At 44.0% G+C, this 27,208-nt stretch overlaps 1 protein-coding gene across 2 annotated transcripts in view; it reads left to right on the top strand.

The window, feature by feature from the left end:
• The window catches only part of PEAK1 (pseudopodium enriched atypical kinase 1), a 135,129-nt gene that overhangs the window by 32,869 nt on the left and 75,052 nt on the right, over nt 1–27,208 (top strand). For both annotated transcript variants that reach the window (XM_054169281.1, XM_054169283.1), the window contains exon 2: nt 25,314–25,484. The gene's annotated coding sequence lies outside the window, so the exon portion shown is untranslated. The remainder of the gene's footprint in view (nt 1–25,313; nt 25,485–27,208) is intronic.

Genomic DNA, 27,208 nt, shown 5'->3' on the forward strand with positions numbered 1-27,208 from the left:
TCTGAAGCACATGTTGGGTGTAAGCATTTTATCCTATATTATATAGTAATTCTGTCCCTTGATCTTGGTGGAAAGGAAACTTTGGTTCTGTAGATAAGGAAGGGCCGGTGCAGTAGTTGAGATACAAAACATCCCTGTCCATGACCCATGGAATTAGGAGCATATGATTAACCTAAATTGAGAAAGAAAGGAGATGGAGCACCTGAAGCTCCTGTTCCATGCCTACTTAACAAAGCCCGTGGAAGAAAACAGGGCCTTCCTCCTTTCCCACAGAGTGGCCCAGACAGTTACTATAGCATTTAGATGATTTCATTTGAGGACTTCTGTTTACAACATTCATTCTTCTGTTCTGATCTGGGATCAGATGCAAGTAGAGATCTACTGCAGAACTTTGCTCTGTAGGCAAGCTCTCACTTGTTTGTGCAGCATGAAAAGCACTTCTAGAGAGGTAAGGTGTATGTTCAGAGCGGGAGACACCAAGGAAACTGAGCAACTTGTATTAGGGTTGAGTTGGTTGATTCTTAGCCCTGTGCTGCAGTTCTGGCTGGAACTAGACCTAGCTATTGCATAATAATAGTAATAATTTTCCATACACTCTTACCAATGGCTGTGTTGCCCTTTGTAACTAATGCCTGGTGACAATATGGATCAGCCATATGGCCAAGTACAGAACTTGAGTGTTTAGTCCCAGGATGAACCTATATTCTTCCCTCTTCTGATTCTCTCTCTTGCATTGTCCAAGTCACTATTTGATGTTTAATGTGAATTCTATCTCTGGGCACAGTTAACATTCAAAGAGGGCTGGTATTTTATTCTGTGCACCACCAGGCTAGATCTACAAATTTTTTGGTTAAAATAGCTAGTGTAAAAAACCTTCAGCATCTGCCACACAAATAATTTTCAAACCTTTTCAATCTAATTTTCAGCAGAGCAAGGTTCCTCATGTTTTGTCTCTAATAGCTTGGGCTTTTCAGGATGGATAACTCTTTGGCTGAAAAGTTACTTCACATTTTGAGAGCAGTTACTGACTGATAGATCCTAATGGTTTCTTACAATGCTGTGTCTTGATTTGGTCTGGAAGTTGGAGTACATATCAAATTCTGTTTGTATGTCCTTTGGGATAAGATTAATGAGCCTTGTAAATTATTAAGGACTATGCTCTCATCTTGCAGATCTGATTTCTCTGCATAGGCACTGTATGCTGAAAGCTACTCATTAGTAGGTGAGCTGATAGCTGCATGTATGTATTATTGATGACTTGGGGAATTTCCCTGAATGAAGAAGGGTGGTAGGTTGATAGAAATACTTCGCAGGGGAAGGTGATGTTAAAAGATTTGCTATTTTCTGCATGTGTGACTGAAGATGTGTTCATTTGGACTTAGGCCATGGGATACCCAGCATGAAAAGTTACCAGTGAGGAGTGGAGTAAATCTTGTCTTGCATCTGTCCTTGTAGACCTCTGAGATTTTTATTAGAACTGTGATCTAATCTGGAACCTACTTCTGTAAAAACAGTAGCTTGATTTAGCGTATCTTCATCAATAGATTGTAGTTCTATTGCTGTTTTACCACCCCAGAATGGGGTGTTAAAGAAAGCCTGAGCACTGAAGCAGAAGAGAGTCCTAGATTTCAGCATGGCTCCTATAGCATGCGATGTTACCAAACCCTGTTTGAGAGCACTATCACCAGCCATAAGGCAGAGAAAGCAGGCATTGATCTGACTGAACTCATAATCCTTGAAGTTTGAATCTGCTCTTAAAGATCTATTGAGACAAAATTTCACTATTATGTATCCCATTAAAAGAATATATTACTGGTATGTGTAGGATAACTTTTCTGCTAATGTACAGATTTAAAATGGTTTATGGAAATAAATCAATACCTTCAACTGAAACCAAAGCCTCAGAATGCCAATTTCCTTTAGGACACAGCCCATTCAGGATGATCACTGACTCTTGGTGGTATATCTCCACTTAAGCCCCACTCAGTCTGCATTGCCACAGCTATATTGTGTGATGTGTCCTGTATCACTGCCAACCCACTACCCCATGCCCACTTTCTGGTCCTCGTGGTGGCACCTGCATGGTTTTCAGCACTTAACCAGATCAATGATCTGGCTCATCCTGGGATCATGCAAGCACCTGTGTATGTGCACAGCAAGAAGGGTAGGACCATGTCAACCCAGAATGAGATTGATTTAAGATGTTGTAGATAGACACCCTTTTGAAGCATCACTTGTTTGGAATATATTATCTTCAAGTTTCTGCTGAGCCTAGAAGTTTCTAGTTGAAGTGGATTTGAGATTAAGCAGAGAATTGCAAAACAATAGGAGAGAGAAAAATAGTAGTGTGAGTCATAAGCATGGGATCTTCCACCACTGTATGGTTAGAACTGCTGAAATCCTGTGGATTAGTTGACAGTAACTGCAGTTTCCAGCATGTAATCAGCTACTGTGCCCATTGTGCTTTCAGTTTGTTGGAATAAAAGAACCAGTTTAGTCATCAAAACTTAGTATAAAACTCTGCCACTTTTTGAACACCATCTCTTAGATGGTGTGCTAAATTCTATGCTGATGATTGCTGTTATGTGTATTTTGTTGGGTTTATATTTTTGTGTTTGCCTCTCATAACATCTGTGCCATGCTAGGCACATCACAAGAAGTGTCTACTGCTTAGGAAATTCACAATGAGCAATACAAAGAAAGGGAGGAGGGTGCAATGCATTTGTATTGAATACCAGGGAAAAAGTGGAGTAATGGTAATAGAGCACTGGCTGAGGTACAGGACTTGCAGCCCACCTGTGCCAGCTAGAGGGACCTGCCAGGTATAGCAATGAGGATGGTAAGTGGTCTGTTCAGAGGTCACTGGAATGAGAGATGCTTTAGCTGACAGTATAATCATAATAAATAAAAAAAATATAACTCTGCCACAGCTGCAGGTAGAATAAAATCAGTCTGGAGAACCAAACTGCTTTTGTCTGACTGTTGAAGTACATCCTGACCTTTTTATTTCCGTTTGAAACATGAGCTTTTTTTAGTTACCAGAGGACAACCAATACTCACAGTAAAAGGGAGTTAAATCTTTATTTTTGCTATTGCTTATCTGGACCACTTTGACATTTAGTGACAGAATCACAGGAGAGCAAACACTGCTTTGAGGCAGCAAAGTAGCAGTAAGGAGCTAATAGATGTGGGGCATTTTGGTTAATCTTTTTCTGGTTTTCCTTGTTGACCGTATTCATCTTTGAGAAGCTCAGAAGACTTCCATGAAGTTTCTCTAAGTTTTTGGTGTTATCCATTCTTGCAGCAACTTTAGTGTTGAACTTCAGATGTGACTGTAAAGGATTTCTGCCTAGACTTACTGCTAGATCATTTCCTAAGCCTCCAGTAATTCATATCTGTTACCAATCAGCATGCAAAGCTCTGTGGCAGTTGGCCACATGGACTTTCTCAAAAGCAGGGATCTAGCTTTCTGAGCCAACTTGACCTTATGAACTAGCTTTTGAGGATTGGGAAGGATTTTTTGACTGCTTGGCTTCTAGGCAGCTAGCTGTCGTATCATCCTGCCTGGCAACTGCAGCAGTCATTGGAAACTTGGATAAAAATCCCTTAGTGGGACTTGCCACTCACTGGTGTGTAACAGCATCAGATGACAATTGTTACTCCTGCCAGGATGTTGCTTAGCCCTTCTGTAACTCGTCAAGCAGGCAGCTTGGCGTCCTTGAGAACATACTTGCAGACACCAAAGTATATTGTCTTCAGAAACAAAATACTGAATTCCACACCCATCCCCCTTCACTTCCAAACCCATCTTTTATTCAAAACAAAGCCTTTTGCATGACCTCCAGTGTCTAACCCAACTGACAGAAATTTTACTGAATTTTCTGAGTAATGCTGTTCAGCAATGGCACTAATCATCAAAGAGATCTTTGTATGTTTGAGAGAATGATGCAGCCAAACAAGGCATTTCATCAAATCTAGAACCCAGGGTGCTTTAAATAGTCTATCTGCATTGGCATAGCAAAATGCATTAAAAAATTTCCATGGCACTTAGACTTTTTTCAACTTGGAGTGCTTCAAAGCTATCATCTCAATATTTAACGATTTAAACACTTCTACTTTGAATCTACTCTCTACATGTCACTGTGACATCTTTCCCTCATTTTTAGTTGCTCATTCCCATCTCTGAATTTCCCTTAGCTTATCTTGTGAGAAGAACAGGAAGCAAATGAAAGCTAGGATTAAATCTGTGTGCCCACTGCAGCCTGGTAAAGCCCAACTTCCCGTCTTTTCCTGATCTTTTGTTTCCACTTCTGCACTGCCTCCTGTGTAGTGCCAGCACATGTGTTAGTGCAAGTCGAGTGGTGAACCAAATCAGGGAAGTGATTCAACTGGAGAAGAAAACCCTGCCAGAACAGACCAACTGCCAGCATAAAGTATCATTGTCTTGGGTGGTTAGGCTGGCATGGGAACAGACAGCTGGGGAACAAAAGGTGGGAGGTGTTTAACTGTGTTCTTCTGCTGAAAAAAAAGACAATGGAGCCACAGCCTAAAATTTAAGGTTTTGCCTAAAAGTGAGAGAGATGTAAATTTGGGGGAGGGAACAACAAACCATAAGCAGGTTTAATTAAAAGTGATTGCCACTTACTTGTGCATCTTCTTGTTTGTTTCAAATCCTTGTGTTGATTTAGCTCAGGTCAGTTCCTTACTACCAAGTTAAATGAAATCAATAAAGTGTTCCTGGGTAAATAAAGCGTACCCAGGGAGTGATGCTGATGAGGCTTAGGCAAACTACTCGGTTACTGAAGGTTCCTTGAGTGTGCAGCAAGGTGTTTCATTGCAGTTTCTGTAAGTTTGAAAGTTGCAGCCTTTGCAGGAACACTGTAGAAGCTGATACTTAAAGTGCTGGAGCATCAGGTGCTGACTGAACTTTGTGCATCCCGTCAGCCAGTTCAGCCATGCTAGCTGTCTTGAATGTTCCTAGTTATAAGCACACTGCCCCTTGACTCAGCTTTGGGCCTATTGGGATAAATCAGGAGGATTCCTGTATCAAGTATTTGCTGTTGGGTTTTCTACTGATTTTTTGTTTTTCTCTTGTCCTAGAGGCAAACTTGTAACTTGCTTGCAGCTACTAGTGATAAATTAGAGCAATTCAAAAAGTATTCTCAAAGCAAAATTATTTGTGAGGACATAATCCCATCTAGCAGCTCCCTGCTGCTAAGGAAGCTTCTGTGCACTCTGCCTTTCCCCTTCCTCCCCACCCACATTGGTGCTACCACCTCAGATCTTTGTCAGCTGATTTAACTCACTAACTCTGCCGATCATGAACCTGGCAAAAGCACATAGCCTTTTGCTGTGTTAGTGACTTATAGGCACAGAAGAGGATGCAGAGGCAGGGACAGGGGTGAACCCTCAGCCTTTCACCTCTAATGGCAGCAGTGTTGTGCAACCACTCCTAATGGTAAAAGGAATGCAAATAATGAGTGTTGCTTATGCCATGAACTCTGGGTTTGTGTAAGGTATCTAACTATAGGTCTTTTGCTGCAAAGACTGTCATCTTCACTGTCTCACCTATAACACTGGAACAAAGCTAAGTTGCTGTTAGGAGTCCTGAAGTTACTGGAATTAAGTTATTTTTATATGATAATTAATGGTAAGAATTAGGAAAACATTGCTAGAGAGTATATTCCATTAAACTCTGGGGTCCTCAATGCAAAAAGGACATGGACCTGACAGAAAGGATCCAGAGGAGGGCCACAAAAATGATAAGCAGGCTGAAGCACTTCTGCTACAAGGACAGGTTGAGAGAGTTGGGGTAGTTCAGCCTGGAGAAGAGAAGGCTATGGGGAGATCTTATGGTGGCCTTCAAGTACCTGAAGAGGGCATGCAAGAAAGCGAGGGAGGGACTTTTTACAAGGGCTGATAGCTACAGGAGAAGGGGAAGAAGTGATTGTTGCTGAGTAGTTCTTTTACTTTCCTTCTGCATGTCAGGCAATTCCATTCACTGGTCAGCAGGCTGCTGTAGCGTAGGGTCTCCTCACAGGTACTGTCATCTGTTGCGAGGTGAGAGCAAGCTGAGGTCTGCGCTGCAGGCTGGCCTCTGGAAGGGCAGGTTAACAGTATGCCCTTCCATCCAGCTGTCAGGGGCTGCTTGGTGCACAGCTTTGTCAAGACATTCCTGGCTTTAGGGACCTGTTCCTAAACTGCTGCATGGTAGATGAAGCTTTGGCCATGTGGCAAAACCAGATCAAGAAACTGGTTCATGTTTAAAATCTGTGTAAAATAAGGGAGAGAATACTCATGGCATGGCTTTCTCCATCATTCCACATTTTCTACTGGTCTGTGCTGCAGGAGTGGTCTCTGTGTATCTGCCTCTCTGTGCTTACAGCCAGTTTATTACTGCGCAGATCTTAGCTGCTGCTTTGATTTCAGATCATCAGAGCAGAGTTCTTGTTCCTGTCTTCCTCCCTCCTGTTTCTCTTTGTCGGTCTGTGCCTGAGTACCCAGTGCATAGCCAAACTGAAGCAGAGTTGTGTGCCAGCACATAGCTCAGACGTGAAAGAGGAAAAACTGCTTTCCTTTTGGCTTGCAAACCAACAGATGAGGGGCTTTTTGCTAAAAGGAGGAAGGACCCTAATACAGGTTCTTGATGCTCACTGCAGTCAATTTTTACTGTGAAGCAGGAACTTGTAGTAAAATGCAATTTCTAGAACTCCCAAGTAAGTGTCTGTGGTGAGCAGTGAAACAGAGACAGCCAACCCTGCTCCCAAGGTGGGATTTTTCTGGGAAGCATATTGTGATAGTGTTTGGCTATCATGGCTTCTGCTTTTCTTCTCTAACACATAGGTGTAAGCCATATTAAACTTTATTACTTGCAAGCTATGTTACAATCGACAATTTTCCACTGGTTTTGTTTTGTTCTGTTGGTTTCCTACAAGAGAGGTTCTCAAGACCCCAGTCAGCAGAAATACATTAAACAGCTTCTTCTAAAATGCTAATTTGGAGTACATGCAGTAGTCTGTGTGAAACTAGTCAGTCTGCCTGAAACCAAGTGGCCTGTTAGATCATTTTAAGAGTGTAGGAAACAATCCTATCCAGGTCAAGTTCCCCCTCAGCCCTCTGGCATGGAGGAAAACGCTGACAAGTGTGATGCTTTGATTCAGAGTGATATTTTGTAGAGGAAAAAGAACTCAGTTCAATAGGCATACACAGACTTTTAACCCATAAGTACTGTCTTCCTCAAAGATAGGAGAACAATCAGCTTGCTTCCTTTATATGAGGAAAACCATCTCCAAATTTCTTAAATCACAAAGGGAAGGAGGATTTTTGGCTATCCTACATATCTTTCTAAATACATCCAATTAAGTAGCTATTTTCACAATGGTACTTGTTTTCCTGTCGATAGGAATTGTGTAGTGCCCAAAATTCTGTGGGCAAACAAGTCTTAGCCTAAAAGGAAATAAGGGGGATTACTCTTTCAGCCACACTTCTCAGCACCCAGCGAGCTAATGCAGGTATCTGAAAAAAGGCTAAGTGAAGGAAGTCTGCATGGAACCAATGAGAGCTGTTAAGCTGCAGCAGTACAGTACTGTTGGTATTTTTTTTTTTTTAAAGGTTAACATTAACTCCTGGTGGTTAGTGCTGGACTATTTGAAATTCCCCTAGGCTTAAAAGGGGGGGGGGAGGAGCAGGGATTTTAGCTAGCTCATTTGACAGAAAAATTACCTGCAGATGAAGTTTGAGAGAATAAAAGGCAGGAGGTTATAGAAGGGAAGTAATGGCAGAGAAGCAACTCAGGCTTTGATGCATTTATGCTGAGTGAGCAGTGGAAAGGTGTGAAGAATTCCCCACCACAGATACTGAGCAGCACCAGCATAACACTTTGATTACATCTCCACAGGCTGCTCGGGGGCTGTAGGTGTTCATAGCAGCGTTGCCTTCATAAAATCATATTCTGGGAAGTATTAATATATCAAAAGTGTACAAATATCAGTGGCATTGCTCCCATTTATGTGCACGTTTTCAAATGCAGCCCTATCTGGAAAGCCTAGGGCTTGCTTCCACTCTTCCCTGCATCTTCCTCGGACAAATTCCTCCTTGAGTTCCCACTAAAATGTGTTTAGTGAATATTGGATTTTATCAACACTTCATATAATCTGCTGAAAAGGCAAAAAATGTCTATTTTTTTAATTTTATTTTTCAAACCCTCATAACTCCACCTAATTACAGGGATTTTATGAAGCCAGCAAAACTTTTACAGCCTTGAAAATTCAATGAAAAAGTGAATTCTTAAGTAGGAAAGTTGGGGTGTAATACAGTAGCACCGGAAAACCTTTGTTTCCTTTTCTGTTTTAGGATAGTGTAAGGTAAACTTGTCACAATGCAACATCAACAGGAAAAGGGGAGATGGTTTGGGCAGGCTGTGAAAAGCAGAATCTTCTCCTGAGTAATGCCTGCAGGTAGTTTTTGTTAAACAATGGAAGCCATGATCTTTAGTGCAACTTAACAACTTTTTAGTGCCCATTTTTCACGTGCAGAAATGCACCCTAAAATTTGTGTGGAGTAAGTTTTATTTGTGTCTTGTGTGGGCCTGTTCTTTTACCTGTTGTTTTGCTGTGTTGTTTGTTTGCTTGTTTTGTTGGGGGGGGGGGGGGGGGGGTTTTTTTTTTGTTTTTAAGTAATAAATTATTTTATTTTCAAGATACTGGAGGTTATAAGTGGGCAGATTCTCAGAAATGTTAACAGAACATGTGTCACCAAATGAACAACATCAATCTCTAGAACTACCAAGCCCTACTTGTGTCATGGGGCACTGGCTGGAAACTACAGCATAGGAAGTTCCACCTCAACACAAGGAAGAACTTTACTGTAAGGGTCAGAGAGCCCTGGAACAGGCTTCCCAGAGAGGTTGTGAAGTCTCCTCCTCTGGAGACTTTCAAGACCCATCTGGATGCAACCTGCACTAGATTCTGTGGTCCTGCTCTGGCAGGGAGGTTGGACTTGGTGATCTCCAGAGGTCCCCTCCAGCCCCTAACATCCTGTGATCCTGTGAAGCCTCTTGCAGTCACTCTTGACCACGTGCAGGAGCTTTCAGGAGCTTACAGAAGCAAGGAGAGCTCTGCATGGTGTGTGCAGAGCTTGCCATGGGTATATTTTGAAGCATTTTCTTAATATAAGATGCTTAATACTCCAGGGGACAGTACTTGTAGTGGCCTTACGTGACTTCAGCTGCAATTTATGAAATACTCCGTTAGTAAAGAAAGTTGCACCAAGCTGTTTCCTGCTGTACCACTAGTCTACAATCAGGTAAAAGTAAGCTGAGAACAGTAACTTTGCCTGTGACTGGCTGCTTCACAGTGCTCCAGTGGTGACCTGGGGGCATCCCAAGTCTGAGGGGAGCCTTTTCTAGTAGACTCACCAATTCATTAGGTCAGTGCGTTCCACAGTGTTTTGGGAATAGCCTGTACTTTTGGAAGTGAATAATAAAGATCACTGTTGGCTTTTAATGCTGGAAAAGAAAAGCCAGTTCCAACTTCATAAGATGACTCCTAACCATTCATTATTTGTCCTCCTTTGCCACCCCCCACTGTCCATCTCCTTGCAGTCTGTCTCCCTGCCGTTATTTCTTTTCTTTCCTTGCTAAACATAAATACAATTAGAATACAAACTCTCATTAACATACTGCCTCTAGCATGGTTGCTTCTTTATAGCTGGGTAGAAAGTTGCAGAATTCAGTGAAGTGCTCATTTGAGGGGGAAACAGAGTGCACAGAAATGATTTCAGCTCTGAAGCATGGAGGCACAAAAAAAGATCAGATTTCTGTGGCAAAGCTTGAAGGTTTTTTCCTTGTTTTGAATCTTCTTTTAGTAATGCTTGAATAGTTCTGCTGCTTACAAATATGTAGCATCACAGTTAACCTTCATTTATTTTCTGTGTGTTTTTTCCCCTGATAAACACTCTAAATATGCCTCTGTGTTCTCACTGCTCTAGAATGCTCTCGCTCTCTCTCAAAAGCATCTGAATACTACAGGCTGTCTGACTTGAAAAGAATGCAGAAGAGGGCTGCAGGGAGGGGAGTTAGAGGTATGGAGCAGTATCCACTCAGAATGATTACATACATCATGACACTTCAAACTGGAAGACAGGTTGAGGGAAGCCTGGAAAAGAAATCACAAATGATAATGGCACAGGGGAAAAGTAAAGAGAGGTGATACAAAGGGAAACTTTTCTTATCTTCTCCCCACTCCCCCCCCCCCCCCCCAAGAACCTGGCAGCTCAAAACAAAAGCACAAAGGTAGTTTAGACAAAGCTGCTAAGCTGTGGAATGTCCTTCCACAGGATGTTGTGGATACCAAACTGTAAATGGGTTCAAAGGTAATTGGGTAAATTTATGAAGGAAAATTCCATGCAAGGCCATGGAGTACAAAGACACCATTTCTCCTGCAGGAAGTCTCTAAGCTGCAAGTTGCTGGAGATGGGGAGTGGGGTTTGGAGAAAGTGCTGCTGTTTATGTCTTTATGCTCTGGACTGCTGCCAGAAGCAGACTGATGGATGAACTGGACTTCTGCTCTGATCTGCTACTAGGCTGCTGTCATCTCATACACCATTTTTGTCCTCTCTGGGGCTTTTCATGGGGTATTTATGAGCCTTCTGATTTTCTTTTCAACATCTTTGATATTTGGCAACTTCATCTGCAGTTTGGTGCCTCTGTTACATGAAATGCCATCAGCTGAATCACATCATCCCTGCTTAGACAAAGTCTGTTATTATAAGCTAATACTGGAGTTTAATAATTTATTCTGCACAGATGGAGCACTCTTGCTTTTCCATGACAGTCAACATCTCTGTCCCTAAATTTGCATTTAGGAGTAAAAGATTTGATAAGTAACAGGTTACTTCCTCTTTTCCAGTTTGGGGTTGTATTCCAACCTAATACAGAATAAACCATTTTCTAGAGGAATGTTAGACAGATTTCTCTGTGTCTTTGCTTTTTTGAAGTATGACATTCATTGAGGTCTCATCACCCTAGGGAATTACTTGAGCCATGTTACTTTGGCCCTTTACCAACCTGTCAAACTGCTCCTGTCCAGCAGCAGTTCTTAGTTTTGATCAAGGATTTCCCCTTATTGCTGTTACCAGTTTCCTCCATTCTGTATATTCCCAGTGAGCTGTTACTCAGGTGCGGGGTTTCAGCTGTGCGTGTGTTAGCAAGTGTCTCCTTTAACATCACTGTTTTGGTAGTGCTTTATTATTTTAACTTTGACTTGGTTTTGGTTAACTGAAGGCTTCAAATAAACATTTTTCTCTGGCAAGAGTGTTTAGGATTAGCTTTTCAGGTTCTCCTTTTTCAAACTGGTCCCTATATCAGCACAAATGTGTAACCCTTATGTTAAGCTTGGTACTAAACTTCAGCATCGTCTTTTTAACGTGTTTGGGTTGGTTGGTTGGGGTTTTTTTGGGGGAGAGCTGAGAAAATGCTTTGGTCTCTCTAGAAGCACAAAGTGATGCTGAGGCTAAGCTGTGTTGTTAGTCTGTGACAAGCCAGAACTACAATACCACTTGCTGTGCACTGTCTCTGTCCTTCCCTGTTTCCATATCACACAGGACCAATTGTTTCCAGCTTGCTGCTGTTTTATACAGCTCAGTCTGTGTAGCTGCCAAGCCTCTTAATGCCCAACCTGTCTCTAGTAAGAGGGAGATGAAAGAAATTATCTTCCTTTTCTTCAAATTATGATGCAACATTCCCCAGGTGTGTTCAATTCATGTGCTGTGTAGAGGGTGTATTATGTGTATTATGCACACCAAGGAAACAGGGCAGCAGGTCACAAGCAAAAAAATTTCACATAGTTTGAGGGGGGAAAAACTTGAACCATTTAACACCTCCTGAATTTTGTGTGGACAAAATATACCTATTGTATGTGAAAAGATACCTAGCCTGTATCTTAGCATTTCAGAGCTATTGGGTGCCACTTGCAGTTCCTTATTCATTCCCTAGTTCATTCCCTTCAGTATTTTTAAACTGTGGTCAGAACAAAAACAACTGCCTTGAAGTACTTAAGGGGAGAGAAACAGCATAGGGAGAAATCCCAAAGCCTTTTTCTGAAGCCCTTAGCCGTGGGGGTGTTACTCTCAGTCCAAGCCCTTAAGGACAATTTTCAGCAAATACCACACTTTTTGGTACATTTTTCAGACTTTGTATTCAGAGTTCTATACATTTTTGACCTGTCTTCAGGGTCTGTTACAGTGTTGACTGACTCCATAGCTCTGGTTGTTTTAACTGAGCTACGCTCCTTTTCTGACATTACCTCACTAATTCAGGGCTAGGAGCATTTCTTGTACTTGTCTTCTGGCTGTTCCAACCAGTTCAGTTTGCTTTCTGCTGCATATTGTTGCTTTAGATTTATATACGAGGTGAGTGCCTTCCTCACTGCAAAGTCAAATAGTACTCATTGGGAAGTCAAAATGTGTAGATTTGCTCTTGTCACAAACTTAATGTCACCATCATTTCTGTTCTTGGAAGTACTCCATTATTGATCCACTTCATTTCTCTTAATAGCTGCTTTTAAGTAAAACTTTGACAAATGATAGCAAGACATGGAAGTAGTTTGAAAATAATTTCCCTAAAGATCATTGTGAGTTCTTGTCCAGATGGGATTTAAAATAACAGTGTTATGAAATGTCAAAGCTGGTAAAACTATGAAAAAGAGAAGGAATTGTGACCAGTGGCCCATGGATGTGGCTTAACATTTAAGGAAGGATTGTGTTTCTGACTGTGGTGATTAGAAGAATTCAGCTAAAGCATTTCTCTATAGCTTCCTGCTGAATTAAGCTCTCTCTGTCTAGCCAGGGCTGTGGGAAGAGCTGAATACAACACAGCTCTGGAATTTTCCAGCATTGTCTGAGACTGCTGTTCACACTCCACTTACAGCCACGAGCCCTCTCCTGGGGCATGCTGGCCTTTGGGGCTTAAATGAGGTTTTGTGTTAAAGCAGAGTGAGTTTTCTGAGTTCAGTCCTCCTTTTGCAGCCCATACTGAGGCGGGTGGCTGCAGTGTCAGTGAATCAACGAACTCTCTGACTAGCCAGGGAAATGGCAGGACTGAAAGATGGAGATTCCAGCCTGACAGAGCTGTCAAGGTCATTCCTAAAAATACATAATTCACAATTGCTCTCTTTTTGACTTTCTAATTTAATGAGAGGTCATGTGCTGCTTGCAGGGCAGGAACAATCTGCATTCTGTTTCTGGGGTTTTGGTTGGGTGGTGGTTGTTGTTTTTCCCCTATATGAAGTGTTACTGGTTTATTTCTTTTATTGCCACCCACCAGAGTTTCTGGAGGAATTTTATAACTCACTAGGGAACGCTCTGGCAAAGTCTGTGCTAAAGGCTGGTCAAAATCTATCCCAGCTCGCTGTCACACGGCTTCATGTCCTAAAACATTGGTGATATATTTGCTTGCCTGCCTCTTGGTTCAGGGTACATGCAGGATCAGCAGAGATGGATTCTCTGTCTGAGTGAGGAGCCAACCGCCTCATGAATCAGCAGCAGGAACGTGCACAGCAGAACTGACAGCCAGTCCCCACCAGTCACATGTGGGCTGCAGCGCACCCCGTTAACCTGCGGTACTTCGGAACAGGAGCTGTTAGGGTTCATACTGTGCTTATTTTCGTGTTCGTTGCAGCTGTGCAGAAGTTCGTCCAAGTACACTGATGCTGGGGACTGATGGTTTGCTTTTGTATGTGGTATTAACCTATTCAGCAGGCTCTTCCTGGTCTCTCAGGAAATGAATTCATTTCATCGGAACAGATTTGCTAAGGAGAACACCATGCGTGCATTCCGTCTGCCAGTCTCTCTCCATATCACAATTCCGTGAGATTCCCTGATAACCTCTGTCACAGATCCATGAGGGTTTGTTCCTGAGGGGTGTTAATGGCACACTTGTTTGACTGCAGCCCTGGAGTTCTGTCAGAAAGTGCACTGCCACTCCACATCTTCATATGTGGAACTGAAAGCAGGGCAGTGACATTACGTATTCGACAGCAGGAAAAACAGCATTTGCAGCCAGGTGTAATTCTATTTGTATGGCCCTGGTGTTCTTCTGTTTGCAATTTTGCCTTAATACATTCCTGATCCCTTGAAAGAGGGCTATGCAGAGAGGTGAGGGGTTTAAATTGCTTTTTTTCTGTTGCTGTTGTTTCTAGCTTATATAAATGTCTACATTCTGTACAGATCAAAGGTGAGCTGAAAAGAGGGTTTCTAAGAGATTTTTCATCCAAATGACATGTTTGCAAGTACAAATGGTGGGGGGCTAAAAAAGGAGAGAATTTTCTTCTCTCAAACTTCAGTTTTGTTCCAAGTTCTTCTTTAACAAGAGATACTATTTTTACCAGAATTGCTAATAAGCCAGTGAAGTGAGGTATGTGCTAGCAAAAGCAGTAAGTGTTTCAAATACAAATCTCTCCTGCTAGCTGATCACACGCACACACTTGTGGTTAATTTCATTCATTCTCCTGAGAGGTTCCAGGATACTTTTCCAAAGCAGATCTACTCTTTTATACTATTATTTGAAAATAGGTGTGTGGGGGGTTTTTTGTGTTAATGTACATCTTTTCAAGTCTGTTTGCTTTTTTTTATTTATTTATTTGCATTTCAAATTCATAAAGTTAGATTACAACAATGCTGTTTCTAGTGCTTCTGAAAACACCTTTATGGTCTGTCTTGCATTATCTGTCAGCTCAAGTGACTGAGGCTTCCACCACCTCCCTGGGCAACCTATTCCAGTGTCTCACCACCCTCATGGGGAAGAACTTCTTCCTAACATCCAATCTGAATCTACCCATTTCTAGTTTTGCTCCATTACCCCTAGTCCTATCACTACCCAACATCCTAAAGAGTCCCTCCCCAGTTTTCTCGTAGGCCCCCTTCAGATGCTGAAAGGCCACAAGGTATACTCAGAGCCATCACAGTATAGCTAAGGCTGGAAGAGACCCCAAGGATCATCAAGTCCAGCCTGTCTCCACAGACCTCACAACTAGACCATGGCACCAAGTGCCACGTCCAATCTCCTCTTGAACACCTCCAGGGACGGCGACTCCACCACCTCCCTGGGCAGCCCATCCCAATGACGAACGACTCGCACAGTGAAGAACTTTCTCCTCACCTCGAGTCTAAACCTCCCCTGGCGCAGCTTGAGACTGTGTCCCCTCGTTCTGGTGCTGGTTGCCTGGGAGAAGAGACCAACCCCTTCCTGGCTACAACCACCTTTCAGGTAGCTGTAGAGGGCAATGAGGTCACGCCTGGGCCTTCTCCAGGCTAAACAATCCCAGCTCCCTCAGCCTCTCCTCATAGGGCTTGTGCTCAAGGCCTCTCCCCAGCCTTGTTGCCCTTCTCTGGACACATTCAAGTGTCTCGATGTCCTCCTTAAACTGAGGGGCCCAGAACTGGACACAGGACTCAAGGTGTGGCCTAACCAATGGGGGCACAATGGGGCAAAATGACCTCCCTGCTCCTGCTGGCCACACTATTCCTAATACAGGCCAGGATGCCATTGGCCCTCTTGGCCACCTGGGCACACTGCTGGCTCATGTTCAGGCGGCTGTCAATCAGCACCCCCAGGTCCCTCTCTGTTTGGCAGCTCTCAGCCACTCTGACCCCAGCCTGTAGCTCTGCATGGGGTTGCCGTGGTCTAAGTGCAGCACCCAGCACTTGGACTTGTTAAATGCCATCCCATTGGACTCTGCCCATCTGTCCAGTCAGTCGAGGTCGGCCTTCTCCTCTCCAGACTGAATAGCCCCAGCTCTCAGTCTGCCTTCATAGCAGAGGTGCTCCAGCCCTCTGATCATCCTTGTGGCCCTTCCCTGGACACATTCTAGCATGGGCAGCACTCTGACTTATTGTCAGAGTCTGAATACTTGAGAAATGTTAACTGATGATGTTTATTCAAACAGGGAGGATGTGGGCTTTACATTATGTAGAGTAGGATCAAACGACCACAGGAGATGTCAGCAAGACTCATGTCTCAGATACTGGTTAGTGTTAAATGAAATTCACATGCATATGTGGAGAAAGTTATTTGCAGTGTTGAGGTAACTGGGGAAATCTTACTCAGATTCTTCAAATTCCCAGCATACAAACCTTATTTGATGGCAGATTAGTGCTGTCTGTATTTGTTACCTTTTAAATAGCGACAGCATGGGAAGAGCAAAGTGTTTATTTGCAAGGGGAAAAGAAAGAAAATGTTCATAATATTATAAGTCAAAAAGCAACAGCAGTCTTCTCCAGATATGAAAAACATGATTATTTTGTGTTCCTACCTCAAGTGCATGTTATTAAAAACAATGTTTTATGGGAGGATTTGGAGAACCTGGAAGAAAAGTCTTTCTCCATTAATTGCCCACAAGTTGAAGCTGTGCTGTTCTCATGCAAGTAGGCAAATGCTTCTGCAGAAATACTTTGGAGGAGAAAAATAGCAGAACAAACTAAGGCCCCCAAGGATTTTTGCCATTTTTCATCGGTGTTGATGTGCCCAGCCATATGCTACAGGCAGAAGTTGTCCCATCGTGATGAAGTGCCTGGTGGCAGTGTGGGTATCTGTACATGTAAGTGAACAAATACAGTTTAGGGAGGGTTATGACTGCTCTGTCTGTACTGCTAATGTTAACTGCAGCCCACTGTTACAAGGGGCAGCAGAGACAAACCATTCCATATGTGCAGACAAGCAGAATGTTCAGCATTTAAGGAGAGGCGAGTACAGGATATTGCAGTGACAGATTCAAAGGTACTTTTAATAAAGGGAAGGTCTGAAGTCCATGACTTGTATTCAAAAACTTGTGGAAACTGCATGATGTGCAAAGAAAATTCTTTCAGCTCTGCTACTATACTTCATCAACATTCCTCCTTCTCCTAGCACCCCCTTGCTTATCTTTTGCCAAGGGGATGCTGTAAGGAAATACTTCTCTGCATTTCTCTTGCAGAGAAATGTCAGTTTATGATAAAGATGATCTTGAAACTGTTCTGCAGTGGTGACTCAGAGTGCTTCACTATATTGTGGGTTTTTTAGATAAATTGCATTGGTAAAAATTTTCTTGATCCCTAAACCCTTCATTTATCTTCCATTAAAAATATATCTATTCTCCAGCTTCCATTCTTCTCCTTTAATCTGTAAAGCACAGCATATGATGTGGTTTCTTTGTTGATTTTAGAGATAATTTTTAGCCTGTCAAAGACCTTCTGTCTCAATGACTTCGAAACAAAGATTTTTAAATGGATGATAAAGTGCAGCTGCCAGATTAGCAGACATAAGAAACTGGAAGGGGAGGATCTCCCAGATGGTTCTAATAAAACTCGGCAAACAGCTAAAGGAGTGTGGTGGTGGGTGGGGGAGTGAATTGAAATGCAAATGGTAATCCCAAGTGCAAGTTTGGGGTTTAATTTGTGAAAGAAAGTTGCATAAACAGCCATTTGAGGGGTAGTGCCTGGGTGGGGTTTTTATTGCTGTGTTCAGTTTTTCCTGCTGCTGTAGTACTGCTGACTTGTCCTGCATCTCTGTGTCCATATCTCTACTTGAGTGTTATGTTCCGCGCCAAGAGTTCTTCTCTAGAAAGTCACATCCGGCCATTCTTAAGGATTCTGAGAGTGTGAAATACCAGTAAAAGCCTAGATTTTCAGTAGCTGCTGATTTAAGAATTTTTTTTCTTGTTGCAGCAAAGAATAGTGTGGTAGGATGAAGTTTCCCCCCCAACATGAACTTAGCCAGATCTAAAACCACCACAGATAGTAATAATGATGCAGCAGACTTCTGTTACTTCCTTGGTCATGTGCTGCTCCTGTTCACAGTATCACAGTATCACAGTAACTAAGGTTGGAAGAGACCCCAAGGATCATCAAGTCCAACCTGTTCCAACAGACCTCACAACTAGATCATAGCACCAAGCGCCACGTCCAATCTCCCCTTGAACACCTCCAGGGACGGTGACTCCACCACCTCCCTGGGCAGCCCATTCCAATGACGAATGACTCGCTCAGTGAAGAACTTTTTCCTCACCTCGAGTCTAAACCTCCCCTGACACAACTTGAGACTGTGTCCCCTTGTTCTGGTGCTGGTTGCCTGGGAGAAGAGACCAACCCCTTCCTGTCTACAACCACCCTTCAGGTAGTTGTAGAGGGCAATGAGGTCGCCTCTGATCCTTCTCTTCTCCAGGCTAAACAATCCCAGCTCCCTCAGCCTCTCCTCATAGGGCTTGTGCTCAAGGCCTCTCACCAGCCTTGTTGCCCTTCTCTGGACACGTTCAAGTGTCTCGATGTCCTTCCTAAACTGAGGGGCCCAGAACTGGACACAGTACTCAAGGTGTGGCCTAACCAATGCAGAGTACAGGGGCACAATGACCTCCCTGCTCCTGCTGGCCACACTATTCCTAATACAGGCCAGGATGCCATTGGCCTTCTTGGCCACCTGGGCACACTGCTGGCTCATGTTTAGGCAGGTGTCAATCAGCACCCCCAGGTCCCTCTCTGTTTGGCAGCTCTCCAGCCACTCTGACCCCAGCCTGTAGCTCTGCATGGGGTTGCCGTGGCCAAAGTGCAGCCCCTGGCACTTGGACTTATTAAATGCCATCCCATTGGCCTCTGCCCATCTGTCCAGTCGGTCAAGGTCCCTCTGCAGAGCCTTTCTACCCTCTAACTGACTAACATCTGTTCCCAACTTGGTGTCATCTGCAAACTTGCTGATGACTGACTCAACCCCCTCATCCAGATCATCAATGAAGATGCTAAAGAGGATGGGGCCCAGCACTGATCCCTGGGGGACGCCACTGGTGACTCGCCGCCAGCCGGATGTGGCACCATTCACCACCACTCTCTGGGCTCAGCCTCCAGCCAGTTCCTAACCCAGCACAGAGTGTTGTGGTCCAAACCACGAGCTGACAGCTTAGCCAGCAGTTTACTGTGGGGGACGGTGTCAAAGGCCTTGCTGAAGTCCAGATAGACTACATCCACAGGCCTCCCCACATCCACCAGACGGGTCACCTGATCATAGAAGGAGATCAGGTTGGAGAGGCAGGACCTGCCCTTCCTAAATCCATGTTCCTCTCTTCTGACCCATAGCCTTCTTCACAGGACTGTACAGCGCTTGGGGCCTGAGCTTGAGTTCCATTTTGAGGTCAGCCAAACTCTCTCCCAAGCTTTAATAAACTCTTTGCTTCTTTATAAACAGTTTGTACTACGATTCACTCGGTAGTGCCTTCTGTCTCCTTTCTGCTGACTTTCTCATTTTATAAAATAATATTAGGTCTGTAATAGTAGGCCAAAAATTAATGAATAAGAAGTGCAGTAGTGAAGATGGAGCTGTGAGTTTTGATAGTCCCCAGTGGTCTCAGAATTTGATCACTAGTTACCCTTCTTGACATGAGTGTTTGGGAGGATGGGGGTAGTTGGTTTGCGGCTTAAACCCATTTCAATTTGGACACGCTGTGTTCAGTATCTTGAGCTTTATTTTTCATCCTGTTAGCTCGTGGTAAGCTGTTGGTGTTGAGTGGAAGAAAATGCATTCCCAGTGACTGTACTCAAGAGGATGTCGCTTCCAGGTGCAGTAGGCAGGTTCGTGCTCTAGAAAGTCCATTTCACAGAATCAATACAGTAAGTTGTGTCCCCTTTTTAAAGATGGCTCTTGCAGCTATCAGATGTAGTGGCTTTGTTTCCATTTAGGGTCAGCTGGTAGGTAGATATAGTCAGAGTTCTGTTTTAACCTGGACCTGAATGATCAAAGTACAAGAAAGGCAGCTGATGGATCTTCTGGGCAGAGAACGTTTTCACCTCATTTCCAGAACTGAAGCAATTAATGCCTTTTTTTTTTTTCACTGAAAGGGATAGAATTCTGAGAGCACACACACTTCCAACACATAGAGTAGCCCTTTGGGATGTGTCTTCATCTTGCAGTGTCAAAAGCTTTTCAAATCAGTAGTTCAGGAGTAGCTAATCCTTCAAATGCATAAGTAAATTGAAGAGTCCTTATGCGTGAGCAGATCAATAAGTACTTCCTTTCTCTCCATCAGTTCTATTCTAAATGGTATTTCCATGCTATATTTAATATTTTTGGAAGTAAAGAAGTTCTTACTTTGAAACTGTCATTTTCTGAGTCTCCTCTCCTGTACATTTATGAACTTAGACTTTTTAGTTTACTAAACTTTTTAGCACAAATGCATCTGGAAAGGAAGGCTGATTCCCTGTGCAGATTCAGTCCCCTTGTCTGCTTTCAGAGTGGAGTGCCTACAGCATTTCTGGTCCCAAAGAGACAATGTTGATGTGGTGAAGTTACTTGTCTCTGAAAGCAGAAGGTATCCCTCTGTACTACTTGAGCAGCGGTTAGGCAGCACCACTCAAAATGCCATCACCAAGCAGCCTGGCCACATGCACAGAAATAAGTGACAGCAGTATCCCCTTGCTCTTCTGGCAGCTCTGCGTATACCGGCCTTCAGCACAACCTTTTCTGTGCTGAGTGCCTCTGGCGCAGCTGCTGAGCATCCCCTGCATGCCAGAGGCCTGGGACATTTCACTGAAGGAAATCCCATGGTTTAATGAGATGCTTTGTTTGGTGCTGTTGACCCAGCGACATTGTTATGCTTTCTGGTACAGTCAGTTTAGAAATAATCTGTTTCTCCTCTCATGCAAAACAAAAACCCACTATGCATACTGATAGTGATTTATTTTTACAGGGGGTTGTGTCCAAGCTAGCAACATGCTGATACATTAGACAGCACAAATGTTGCCAGAATCCTCCTAGCTTGGCAAACCCAATTAGCCCTCTGAAAGCCAAGAGCAGTTCTTAGGATGGAAATCAGGCAATGTACAAAGTGCTGAAGCGTCACCAGTCGTTCGCAGCCCATGAAGAGTTCACTTGCAGTCAGCGTGAACAGCAAAAGAATTTCCCAAGTTGTGGCTTTGTTTCCTTGAGGGTTTGCTTCACTTTTTGCCTCCTTACACGGTCCGCAATCATAACTCGTGTGGTGGTTTTTGAAATGTAGACTTCCTGTTGCTAATCTTGTAATTAGGTGCCCTTTTACTCATGGGCTGTTGCTCAGATTGACAGGACAGATCGCTCCCAGCGTTGGCAGTTGCTAGAAAGTAGGGGATGTTTTGCAGCAATGGCTGGTGATTCATTTGTTTAGCATTCCTCGCTCTTTGTTTTGTGAGGACAGCTTGTGTGGGACTGAGTCACATGGCAGCTCTTTTCATACTGAGTTTCTGCTGCCTGCAGCCTCTACGGAAAACCACAGGAAAAAAATGGAGAGAGGCATTCATCTACATCTTCATTTACTCCACCCATGTTAACTGCCTCAGAAGAGCAGCAGCTAAAAGGAATTACTTCATGTCATCTTCATCAATTCACTTCAAATGTTGTAAATTATAGTACTGAGCACTGAAACAGGAGTAAGTATGGAGTGGGCAGGGTGCGATTCTTTTCTTCTTTCTTTAAGTCAGTGCGCTGTTTGTGAGCGCAGCACTGGCTTTATCTCTCATCTCCATACCACTTGTTGCTTTAGCTAGCTTTTAACATGCCTATGTTGGAAATAAAATGCTTTCTGTGACACCCAGCAAATACAACATAATGGCAGCTTTAAAAAACATGGCAGTGTTCCTCATGAGCCACGGGAATACAGAATTTGTCTAAAGCTGTGGTAGTGAATGTGTGCAATCTCCAGCTGTGCCAGAGCTGTTGGACTGCAGTTCTTCAAGGACAGGCCAATGACAAGCCAAGCCCTTTGCTACTGCTGGGCCAAGCCTGCAGTTTAGGACAGAAAAATACCTGTGTGCAACTGAAATGAGAAGATGGGTGCAGGTGTTGGTATTTTACTGTAGTATTCCAGCTGATCTGCATGTAAAGAAGTAGCACGGTTAGAAATGGAGCCACACTGGGTTTTGGTGGGATTTTGTTAGGTGTGTTTTCAGTATAGGCAGGTTCCTGAGATAACAACCCTGTGAGGGTGTTACATAGGTTATTTGCTAGCCCTTGATTATATTTAGCAATGCAGTCCATGACAGTATCTGCAGTTATTCTGTCTGTTTTAATTTGGACAGAAAATGGCTGTGGCCATTATTACCCATTTTGGTGTCTCCTGTAGGAGATATGTCCAGAAGTGCTGGTGATTTGAGCACAAGTACCGCAGGCTGGCAGAGCCATGCCCACCTCAAGCACCAAAGGAAGAGAAATCTGGCACCCTCCTCAGGCCAGCTTCTTTAAATTGAGCATCCTGCCTAAATCCGCCAAGTCCCTTGCTCTTGTAGCCAGGAAAGAATACTCTGGGAGGGGTTAAAACTTCATGCTAACACATTGCCTTGTTAAGAGACTTCAAATGTGTGTTTAATGCAGCCTTCCATGCCATGAAGTGCTTGCTGATTTCTCTTTTCTTGAGAGCTGTTCCATTCTTAATTCAAAGAACTCTATAATATGCAGACATTTTTGCTGCTGAGTGATGTTCTCAACTAAAGACTGTGCTGTTCTCTCACTGCTTTTCTGGAGGCTCTTCAGGACTCTGTTCTCCTTTCTGTTCTTCCTCTACATCATATTTCTGGCTAATCCCATCTGCAAAGGCAGATTGGTTAGTAACTCTCAGGCTGGGAGGAGAACATTAAATCTTCTTCATCCAAAGTAAGCTTTTAACTTTTCTTTCATGTCTCCATTTAGATGATGAGCCAGAAGTTTAATTAGGGGCCATTCCTTTATCTGTCTTCAGCAGGAGGAATAGAATAGAATAAACCAGGTTGGAAGAGACTTTCAAGATTGTGTCCAACCTATCATCCAACACCACCTAATCAACTAAACCATGGCACCAAGCACCCCATCAAGTCTCCTCCCAAACACCTCCAGTGATGGTGACCCCACCACCTCCTTGGGCAGCACATTCCAATGGGCAATCACTCTCTCTGTGTAAAACTTCCTCCTAACCTCCAGCCTAAACCTCCCCTGATGCAGCCTGAGACTGTGTCCTCTTGTTCTGGTACTGGTTGCCTGGGAGAAGAGACCAACCTCTGCCTGTCTACAACTTCCCTTCAGGTAGTTGTAGAGAGCAATAAGGTCACCCCTGAGTCTCCTCTTCTCTAGGCTAAGCAACCCCAGCTTTCCCTTCTCTGGACATGCTCCAGCAAGTCAACCTCCTTCCTAAACTGAGGGGCCCAGAACTGGACACAGTACTCGAGGTGCGGCCTAACCAGTGCAGTGTACAGGGGCAGAATGACCTCCCTGCTCCTGCTGGCCACACTGTTCCTGTTGCAGGCCAGGATGCCATTGGCCCTCCTGGCTGCCTGGGCACACTGCAGGCTCATGTTCAGCCTACCATCAACCAGCACCCCCAGGTCCCTCTCTTCCTGGCTGCTCTCCAGCCACTCTGACCCCAGCCTGTAGCTCTGCCTGGGGTTGTTGTGGCCAATGTGCAGAACCCAGCACTTGGATGTGTCCAATCTCCTGCCCTTGGCCTCTGCCCATCTGTCCAGCCTGTCAAGGTCCCTCTGCAGAGCCTCTCTACCCTCCAGCAGATCAACTCCTGCCCCCAGCTTGGTGTCATCTGCACATTTATTGATGATGGACTCAATGCCCTCATCCAGATCATCAATAAAGATGTTGAAGAGCATGGGGCCCAGCACTGCTCCCTGGGGCACACCACTGGTGCCTGGCTGCCAGCTGGCTATGGCACCATTCACCACCACTCTCTGGGCTCAGCCTCCAGCCAGTTCCTAACCCAATGCAGTGTGCTCCCACCCAAGCCATGGGCTGACAGCTTGGCCAGGAGTTTGCTATGGGGGAGAGTGTCAAAGGCCTTGCTGAGGTCCAGGTAGACTATATCCACAGGGCTCCCCACATCCACCAGGCAGTCACCTGATCATAGAAGGAGATGAGGTTGGTCAGGCAGGACCTGCCCTTCCTAAACCCATGCTGGCTGGGCCTGATCCCTTGGCCATCCTCTAAGTGCTGTGTGATTGCACTCAAGATGACCTGTTCCATAATCTTGCCTGGCACTGAGGTCAGGCTGATAGGCCTGGAATTCCCTGGCTCATCCAACTGGCCCTTCTTGTGGATGGGCACCATGCTGGCCAGCTTCCAGTCTTCTGGGACCTCTCCGGTGAGCGAGGACTGCTCAAATTCACCCTATTCTTGAACTGCATTAAGCACATAATGTGTGTTTCCTGTTATGATGGCTCTTGCTCATCTCACCTGCTGCTGCTCATCTGCAAATCTATTTCAGTATTTATTCAGTATCTATTTTGGTATCTTCAGTATCTTTCAAATGTCCTAACAAAATGGTTTTGTTGTGGCCACTGTCGTCAAGGCACTTTGCTTGTGCTGCTCAGCAGTTAATGGGTTTGCTTGTCACCCTCATCACTGCTGTAGTTGTCACATACATTTGTCTGCTCACCATACCCTTTTCACAGAAGCTATAAAGCACTTTGCTCCATGTTGTCTCTGGATTTCTTGATACAAATAATTTTCCCAGGCATTTGTGCTTCTTTCCACCAACTTAGTCACCCACAAATGTGTTCATACTCAGTCAAGGAAGCTGAATACAGGGGTTGGGGGGGAGCAGGGAGGAAAAAAACCCCAACCCCCAAACAAACCGAGAAGGGCTAGACACTACTGTTTCCTTGAGTCACTCAAAAGACCTCTGGGAGCATTAGAGGCACAGCCTGGCCACTGTCAGAAAGCCAGCCAATACTTCTCTGCTGCACTGCTGGAAGATGAGCACGCCTAGAAGTGTCTGTCTTCAGTTAGGCTGAGTTAAGGTTATTTGAATAATCTACTGGAATGAAGGTTTAACCACCATGAACTGCTAATGTGCAAACAGAAGTGACACCAAGTTGTGTCCTTTGGTTCTCTCAAAACATGCCATACATTTAGCTGGTTTTCTTCTCTTTCCCCTTCCCCCCCCCCCAGCTTATTCTTTCTATTTTGTTTGGAAATTGCAATTACAAATAAGGGAATTGCCAAGACTGCCTGTTACTTCTACTGGGAACAGTCCTCAACTATAGCTGGCTTCATAACTTCAGTCTGTGTGCTCCAAGTGTGGCTTTTATTGCAAAGCCAGTAGTGTGGCTGCACAGCAGATAAAATTGTAAGAAGCAGTATGCTCCTGGGGTTCAGGAAGGAATTTGAATGCTGAGGAGGAGGAGGTGAGTCTGGTGTGCCAGCTATGCAGCCAAAATTTGGAATTCAAGTGTCCTTTTATGTGGCTCTTGTAGCACTTCAGAGACCAGGAAATCACTAAAGAAGGGAAATTACCAATAAATGGCATTTGAATTGTGTTTGGAATAACATCATTGTCTGTCTCTCACAGAAAATGTTGCTGTCCTGACCAGCAGTCGTGAAGAGAAGGGAGTGAAGAAAATTTGTCTGGAGAAGTAGCAAGTCTTGACATTTTCATTGGGATTTATTACCAGTAGCCACTGAAGGTTTTGCAAAGCCAATCGTTGACACTGGAACGGATGACGTGCCTCAGACTTAAGAGGTAACTAATTTTTCCTGATCTCTATCTCCCCACTATCATGAGATAATTTGTGTGGATTGTAGAGGATATTGTTTTACTACTACCATAATTTAAACAGAGGACTCTCAACACATGTTGGGTGAATCTTCAATTTTGTGGTTTCGTTTACAGTATCACAGTATAATTAAGGTTGGAAGAGACCCCAAGGATCATCAAGTCCAACCTGTCCCAACAGACCTCATGACTAGACCATGGCACCAAGTGCCACGTCCAATCTCCCCTTGAACACCTCCAGGGATGGGGACTCCACCACCTCCCTGGGCAGCACATCCCAATGCCGAACGACTCGCTCGGTGAAGAACTTTTTCCTCACTTCGAGTCTAAACCTCCCCTGGCACAGCTTGAGACTGTGTCCTCTTGTTCTGGTGCTGGTTGCCTGGGAGAAGAGACCAAGCCCTTCCTGGCTACAACCACCTTTCAGGTAGTTGTAGAGGGCAATGAGGTCACCCCTGATAACCCCTGTTTACTAGCAAGAAGTTGGAATTTTAGTATCCGATGGCTTTCTTGGTAGATAAAATTTCATCTTGAGGGTTCCTCCCATCTCTTTACTGTTGAAAACCAACATCAGGTGTTGCTGGTACTGTTAGTGACTGTCTTCCTACCAAATGCCTGGCAAAACCACTGTATCCTTGGTTTTAGTGATGTGGTGAGTAATTGGGGCGACTTTGGAAACATGACAAGCTTATAGAGGACGCTGTGAATGTTGCTCATTTCTGCTAATGACTGACAGCTCTGCTCCAATCTTTATTTCTTTCCATCTCCTTTTTTAATGGTCTGTTGTTACTTGCTTATCCTGTTCTCTGTTCCTTCATTTATAATCAGATGAACTATCTAAAATTCTTTTATCATTTACCTGAAACCTGTACTGTGTCTTCATCAGATCGGTGTATTAGTCAGGAATACACAAATGTGGTGTTTTTTCTAGTTGAAGTGGGAGTAGAATGACCTTGGCTTCTCCTAGCTAGCCAATTGTAGGCTCTGTCCCTTGGCAAAAGCAGGTGGAGTGTAACTAGCCACTAAAATGAGAAGGTTTAAGGGGAGGTGAGAATTTCCACGCCTTTAGAAGACTAAGATGATGTTTCAATATCTTTTGAGAGAGGAGAATAAAAGGTCTTCCTGCTTTTCTCAAAGCCTTGCTTGAACCTGCATATGATAAGGTTTTCCTCGGTTTGGTTACACTGCAAGAAAACAGCAATGTAACTGCATCTCAAAAATTACATATCTCCAGGTTTCTTCCTTTGGGCATGACTAAAAGGAGGAGTTCTCTATCTATTGTGGTTTTGTTTGCTACAATTTTTGAAATGTTAATTTTGGGTGAGATTTTCCTTTTTATGGAGGCAGGTGGAGCAGGTCTGGCGGTGACCTTGCCTGACTTTCGGTAGCCACATTCAAACTGCATTTCTGAACCTCACAGGGTACAGCTTTTTCTCCTTTACCAGGCCACTTATTGCATCCAGGTGTCTCAGACTGCGTGAAACTTCAATGGGGTAATTGTTGGTGCCCTTGCTTAATTCTGTCCTAATTTCTGTGAAAGTTCAAGGCAGGATTTTGGAGGAGGTTTAGCATTAAGGTAATGGTTCCTATCTGAAAGCTGCATGAAGACTCCTTATGTCCCTTGAGAGAACAGCCAGGCCAGCAGTGAGGAGCCTCCCAGCCTAAAATGTTCAGCTTGGCCAAAGCATCAG

This window comes from Dryobates pubescens, chromosome 17 (genome assembly GCF_014839835.1).
Source record: "Dryobates pubescens isolate bDryPub1 chromosome 17, bDryPub1.pri, whole genome shotgun sequence".
Taxonomy (NCBI): Eukaryota; Metazoa; Chordata; class Aves; order Piciformes; family Picidae; genus Dryobates; species Dryobates pubescens.